This window comes from Bombina bombina, chromosome 2 (genome assembly GCF_027579735.1).
Source record: "Bombina bombina isolate aBomBom1 chromosome 2, aBomBom1.pri, whole genome shotgun sequence".
Lineage (NCBI taxonomy): Eukaryota > Metazoa > Chordata > Amphibia > Anura > Bombinatoridae > Bombina > Bombina bombina.
In genome coordinates, this window is record NC_069500.1 from 915,768,122 (window position 1) to 915,776,213 (window position 8,092).

Consider the following 8,092-nt stretch of genomic DNA (forward strand, 5'->3'; position numbering starts at 1 on the left):
TCCAGATGGCATCTTCTATCTTCATCCATCCGGCGTGGAGCGGGTCCATCTTCAAGACATCCGGCACTGAGCATCCTCTTCCATCAAAGTCTTCTTACTAAATGATGGTTCCTTTAAGTGACGTCATCCAAGATGGCGTCCCTTCATTTCCAATTGGCTGATAGAATTCTATCAGCCAATCGGAATTAAGGTAGAAAAAATCCTATTGGCTGATGCAATCAGTCAATAGGATTGAACTTTAATCCTATTGGCTGATCCAATCAGCCAATTGGATTGAGCTGGCATTCTATTGGCTGTTCCGATCAGCCAATAGAATGCCAGCTCAATCCTATTGGCTGATTGCATCAGCCAATAGGATTTTTTCTACCTTAATTCCGATTGGCTGATAGAATTCTATCAGCCAATTGGAATTGAAGGGACGCCATCTTGGATGATGTCACTTAAAGGAACCGTCATTTAGTAAGAAGACTTTGATGGAAGAGGATGCTCAGTGCCGGATGTCTTGAAGATGGACCCGCTCCACGCCGGATGGATGAAGATAGAAGATGCCATCTGGATGAAGACTTCTGCCCGTCTGGAGGACCACTTCGCCCTGCATGGATGAAGACTTCTCCTGGCTTCATTGAGGACTTCAGCCCGGTTGGGTGAAGACTTCTCTCGGTAAAGTGATCTTCAAGGGGTTAGTGTTAGGTTTTTTAAGGGGGTATCGGGTGGGTTTTAGAGTAGGGTTGTATGTGTGGGTGGTGGGTTTTAATGTTGGGGAGGTTTTGGTTTTTTTGTACTTTAGATAATTTTATTTATTTGTATTTAATTGTATTTAATTTAGGGAATTAATTTAATTATAGTGTAGTGTTAGGTGTAATTGTAACTTAGGTTAGGTTTTATTTTACAGGCAAATTTGTCTTTATTTTAACTAGTTAGTTAGTAAATAGTTAATAACTATTTACTAACTAGTCTACCTAGTTAAAATAAATACAAACTTTCCTATAAAATAAAAATAAACCCTAAGCTAGATACAATGTAATTATTAGTTATATTGTAGCTAGCTTAGGGTTTATTTTACAGGTAAGTATTTAGTTTTAAATAGGAATTATTTAAGTAATAATAGTAATTTTATTTAAATTTATTTAAATTATATTTAAGTTAAGGGGTGTTAGGGTAAGACTTAGATTTATGGGTTAATAACTTTAATATAGTGGAGGCGACGTTGGGGGCGGCAGATTAGGGGTTAAGAAGTGTAGGTAGGTTGCGGCGACATTGGGGGCCGCAGATTAGGGGTTAATAAATATAATGTAGGTGTTGGCGATGTCGGGGCAGCAGATTAGGGGTTCATAAGTATAATGTAGGTGGCGGCGGTGTCCGGAGCGGCAGATTAGGGGTTAATCAATATAATGTAGGTGTCTGCGATGTCGGGGGTGTCAGATTAGGGGTTAATAAGTGTAAGATTAGGGGTGTTTATACTCGGGGTTCATGTTAGGGTGTTAGATGTAGACATAAATGTATTTTCCCCATAGGAATCAAAGGGCCTGCGTTAGGAGCTAAACGCTGCTTTTTTGCAGGTGTTTTTTTCAGCCGGCTCTCCCCCATTGATTCCTATGGGGAAATCGTGCACGAGCACGTTCAGCCAGCTCACCGCTAATGTAAGCAGCGCTGGTATTGAGGTGAGATGTGGAGCAAAATTTTGCTCTACAATCACTTTTTTGCAGTTAACGCCGGGTTTGTAAAAACCGGTAATACCAGTGCTGTCTTTAAGTGAGTGGTGAGCATAAACTGCTCATTAGCACCTCACAGCCTCTAACGCAAAACTCGTAATCTAGGTGTATGTAAATAGTATACAATAGCACTGATTAATCTCCAAGTCTGGGGTATGAGGGAGAGAGACAGTTTGTATATGAAAAAGCTGCTATTGTTTATTCAACATAAATACTTGCAGGTTCAGTCCATTGTTATGAGCATGTTCTAGTTGAGGGTTTAATTGAGAAAATAGCTATTTCAAATACAGAAATATACATAAAGGAATTATTTGCCATACATTTAATACACTGCAGTATGCATAACAAATCAGTTGGAACAAATTAAGGGAAAACAACTTTTAACGTACAGTGTCCCTTTAAAAGGGTCAGTTTACTGTAAACTGTTCTCCCCTTTAATGTGTTCCCAATTATCGTGCTGAAATGTATTTAATTGTTTACAAAAAAACTCCATTACTCTTTTGCTTAAATTACACTCCTATTAAATGTAGTATATATGGGTACTAAAATGTTAATTTCTTTCGTAAGATGATGAGAGTCCATAGGTTCATAACATGTGGGATATATTTCTTGCCACTAGGAGGAGGTCAAGAACCCTCACAAGAACTTTGATCCCTCCCACCTCCTCTCCCCACTCATTTTTTTCTTGACTTCCAAGGAGAGAAGTTGAGAGAGGTGCTCAGACCTGATTTGAGACCAAGTACCTCTCTTCCATCTTTGCTCAGAGAAGACTTCAGGATAAATTCTCCAAGATTCTGAGTGAAGTAGGGTTAAATATTTCTTCAGTTATGGCATCTAAGTACCCTCATGGGTAAATCTCTCTGCCATAATTGCCCTCAGGCGTCATGGAGACCCCTCCCTTAGCCTCAACCTGAGGAGTTGCTGGTATATCTACAAGTATCCTCTGCAGTATATTTACTTACACTGAATGCGCTCTCTACCGGATCAGCATTCTGTAATTCTGTAAGGGACAAAGGCCTCAGCAAGCTGGTACAATGCTTGCTCTTGGTACTTTTGGAACCCAGATATAGGTATTATATCCCCAGACTGTAATTTAGCACAGGTTACAAAAGTGTGAATGTAAGCACATGAGCTTGTAAGAAGTCAAATTCTCAGCAGAATCCATAAGCAGGAATCAAAGGCAATCCAGGAGAGTAGATTAGCAGATTAGGACAATTTACAAGTTTTGTAATGTTTTAACTATTTGTGTGATGTTGGTATCCTTGACAGTGGAATTGGTTCTATGCAGTGGAATGTTAGCAATGAAGGAGATAAAAGTGGGTCCTTTGCTTTCAATAGAGCTGACCTTGAGAATGCCAATCAGAATACAAATCTCTTTGAATATCAACATTTTTAGTTGTTTTTTTGGCAAGATATTAGTTTAATATCAGGTTTTTTTTAATTTAGTACAGGGGGTCTCAAAGTCTTAGGTAGTGCGCCTCCCCTCTAAAATTTACAAGACAGTGCCCCCTCCCTAAAAGATGTTACTTAGTTTTAATTTGTGGAATTTACATCTGATCCAGGGTTTACACACAGCTCTCAAAAGCTGTTTCTGCTCAACCAAAAGAGTGTTTCACATTTCAACTTGCACTTTGTTACTCCTATGTTAAATGCATGTTACTGATCAATACAACAAATGCAAAGCCTTCTCTGTGCGAGTTTAAACACAGTACCTTTTTATCCACCTACCCTTTGTCTTGTGCCATTGTTGGCTTTTAAAAACTGTTCTCTCTTGTGCCAACATGAGCTGTTTGTGATTTCCATAGAACAGTGCAAAGTGTCCCTGCTCCCGTGCATCCACTTATATGCTCAAGTGCCCTCTTGGGTAGGCGAGCTACACACTTTGAAAACCACTGATCTAGGCTAGTGATGGCGAACTTCCAAACACAGGAAGGGCCGCAGGTCATTATTTCCTGTCATGTAGTTCTTCAGACATGTGCACTCTACCTACCTAGGTATCTCTTCCACAAAGAATAACATGAGAATGAAATACATTTCATAATAGAAGTAAATTGGAAGCTTTTTAAAAATTGTATTCTCTATCTGAATCATGAAAGCAATTTTTGGGGTTTAATGTCCCTTTAAGGGCCGCATATAAATGTATGACTATTAAAAACACAATTAATAATATACTTCCTAAAAATGTTCAGGGGGCAGGGGGCCTTAAATACTAGTGCATGAAGCCTTTAAGCTACCAGTTGGCTATCCCTGATCTAGGCTATTGTCTTGTGACAATTCAAAAAAAAGATCAGCTAAACCTAATGGTCTCCTACCATTTTAAAAATACTTAAGGTATCATATTGAAACTACCTGGATCTTTAAGACATGTACCTAATACGTTTTAATGACAGCAATCCAGGACTTAATAACACACTGAAGCATGATAGACTTTCCTTTAAGGAGACTATAAGCAAAATGCTACACGTTTTGTTCTGTTTTAAACCCATCATATAATTATCATATGGGGAAAAATGCTTCAACATGTAATATTATCTTTAAATAAACAAGAGTGTAAATAAAAAAATACAAAAAGAGAACAAATATAACAAATAAAAACAGTTAAAAAAAATACAAATTTATAACTCTATTTCACATTTTTAAGTTGTTTTTTTTATCAGTTGCTGTTTTTCTAATTATTTGAAGATTTCTTAAAGGGACATAAACAATTTTTTTATTTCATGATTCAGAAAAAGCATTACATTTTAAACCACTTTACAATGTACTTCTATTATCTAATGTGTTTAGTTCTCTTGGTATCCTTTGTTGAAAAGCATACCTAGATACAACAAGAAGCTGCTGTGCATGTTATCAGCTCACCCATTTGCATTGCTGTTTCTTCAACAAAGGATACCAAGAGAATAAAGCAAAAATGGGTTTCATGTCCCTTTACAGGGGTCAAGTCGAGTGGGAACGCATGGGAACGAGTTCCTGCACTATTTTTGCAGGTGGAACTAAGTTCCCTCTGGACAGAGAACAGAAACGCTTCAGTAAACACTGCTGCTGCTGATGGAAAGGAGCTGGAGCACAGTCTGGTTAGAGGGATAGTGAGATCCACTAGCAATGGGCAGTAACACTTCCTACAATACACTAAATGCAAGCCTGTCAGTGGTCCTGCTGTGTGATCCCCCTGCACTGTGTGGAACACATTGTGATTACATTTCTGTGTGGCTTGCTCTAGGGTTATTTAGCTCCCCTCAACAGAAATAGGACTATTGCACCTTAAGTGGTGAGACTCTGTGACAGAAGAGGATTCTCTGGCTCAGAGGCAACCATTCAACCCTTCATTGGATATAATTTGCTTTTATTAACCCAAGTGTATAGATAGACATATAAATACAGTGTGTGTATGTTTGTGTGTATATATATATATATATATATATATATATATATATATATATATATATATATATATAAAACAATATTAATTGTGAGAGGGGGGGTGGAAATCTTGGTGAGTTCCCGCATTGTTATTGTAGGACTTGACCCCTGTCCCTTTAAGTAATAAATATATTAATGTATGTAAGTTAGAGATAAGAAGACATAGGATCACCTAACAAGTGGGACATAAAAGCTTTGCTGTTGTATTATCTAAAACATTTGCATATTTGCACACCCATTACAATGATATGGTTTATTATAAGTACCTAGTTATTTTTTGTGCCTTATGTACTGTATAGTGCATCAGTGCAATGTTTGGGGACAGAAAAAATCTTGTAACTGATGGAAACCTCCTACTACTATTAGCAATAAACCCATGCATTTTAAGATCCTTACTTCTACTAACCACGAGACCCTGTACATTTAACACTAACAGCTAAGAACCTCCACAATTAAAAATCTGACCACCTGACGCCTAGTATTATTTTTATTATTATTAACCGCTAAAACACCAGCCTGCCACCAAAATGAGCACCCTAACCACTAAGACACCTACTTTTATTAACTCCATAACCACCAGGTCTCACACCACCATTAACCCCCTACCCACCACACCTGACCACTATGATTCCCACTGCAATTAAACACCAAACATCCCTATTACTACTAAAGGAACATTGTATATTAGATTTTTCTTTGCATAAATGTTTTGTAGATGATCCATTTATATAGCCCATCTGGTAGTGTTTTTGTAAAAATGTATAGTTTTACATCGCCAACACCTAAATAAACCTATTAACCCCTAAACCGCCAGCCCCCCACATTGCAGACACTATAATAAAGTATTAACCCCTAAACCTCCAGCCCCCCACATTGTAACTACTAAACTAAACCTATTAACCCCTAAACCGCCGCCCCTCTACATCGCAAAACACTAAATTAAACTATTAAGCCCTAAACCTAACACCCTCCTAACTTTAAATTAAAATTACAATATAACTATCTTAAAATAAATAAAAATTAATTTTAAGCTATAAATAACATAGCTATTCTAACAAAATAACAAAAGCTAGCAACCTCTAAATCAACAGACACAAATTGCAATTAACAAGCTAATCACTACACCCCCACCAGGGACCAACCCCAACGTTAATTGAGCAGAAAGAAGCTACTCCCAGGTGGCAACCGGGCCATAGAACAACCTATTGATGCTGCTGTTTGTTCCTGGCAGACTGCTTCTCTTTCTGTTTTGCCCCAACATTAGAAATGAATATGGCTCAGCAGTTAAAGAGTTAAATAAAATAAGAATATGGGCTACTTGTAATTAACTGCTGGAAACATTGCTAATATTTTGCGGTACCCCTGCTAGAAATCTGTTTTATCACTACATCGGCATATCTTTAATCATTAGCTAGTAAGGGGACAATTTTAGGTTGAAAGGGAAATTCCAGCCAAAGTTTGAATTCCCATGGATGCATTTCAGTTTTGAATATCAGAATTTTGTAATATACATGTATTAGCACAATGCTTCTAATAAAAGCTATAGCTATTTCAAAAGGATATTTAAGTATGCACTGTGCACCAGCATTTTAAACACAGCACTTGCTCAGAGAGTCTAAGGTGCTTGTGCCATCTGGTAATGACTCAAGTTGTTAATTGCTGACATGATACAAGATTACTGGTGCTCTTAGCTGCTACAGTATTTAAAATGCTTGTGCACAGAGAATATCTAGCTATGCTTCACATGCACCTACAGAGAAAAATGTTAACACTAAAACAGTAACTTTTACTAGAAGCATTTTTGCCAATACATCTATATTGCAAATATATTTTTATTGAAAGATGTAATTCATCTATGTGTATCTAGGTGTTAGTAGTATGCACCAATGATTGAGTTTGATGGTAAATGAAAATCAAAGAGGAACCATTAAAATGGTTCTGCCCCCTAGGGGGCCAGTAGTTTGACAATAAAAAAATTGTTCATGTTCTCTTCTACTGTGTTTATTTTTCTACACAATATAGGTCTTTTAAAGGGATATACAACAGTCTATTTCATTGTTGTAATAAAAAAGTACTAAGCAGTAGGTTATCCTTAATAGAAATCATTCCAATGTATATTGTTTAACATTTTAAAAGGATTTTAAATTGTATTTCTTTTCTTTGAATGTTAATTGCTTCCTGTCACAGACACACAAGGGGGCTGGGGTCTCTACAGGAAGGCATCTGTAGTTTTAGGTCATTAATCTTATAGAGTAACTTGAGCTAGCTTAGTGTGTAGTGAAAACAAAAGAAACAGAAGATCAACTTTTTTCCATGCTCTTGCTCATGCGACTTGCATTTCAGGCAATTAGTGCTGACTCAAATAACTTCACATGCATGAGCACAATATTATCTATATGAAACAAATGAACTAGCGCCCTCTAGCTTTGAAAAACTATCAAATGCATTCATATATGAGGCGGTCTTCAAGGGCTTAGAAAATAGCATATGAGCCTACCTAGGTTTAGCTTTCAACTAACAATACCAAGAGAACAAAGCAAATCTGATGATAAATGTATATTGCAAAGTTGTTTGAAATTGCATGTCCTATCTAAGTCATGAAAGATTAATTTGGACTTTACAATCCCATTAAGTTTCTCCAATCACAATCGACTTTTGAATACGTTTTCCTACTCGCACATGCTGATTTGTGTATGTGCAATTTTAAATAGCTAACTGAAACCCTGTTAAACTGTCATAGAACAAAACAGCTCATTGGACAAGAAAAATGCTGTAGGTGGAGCTTAGCGGTAATTTTTTATGCTAACAATGATGATTATTTAAAAAGTTTCATGTACTTCTTACAAGCTTATAGATGGGGAACCCATTACAAGATGTTTCCCTGGTATGTAACAGTAAGTTATAAAGAATAAGTATTGGGTCTGGACTGTCCCTATAATTTTTGAGTTTCCGATCCCCATCAG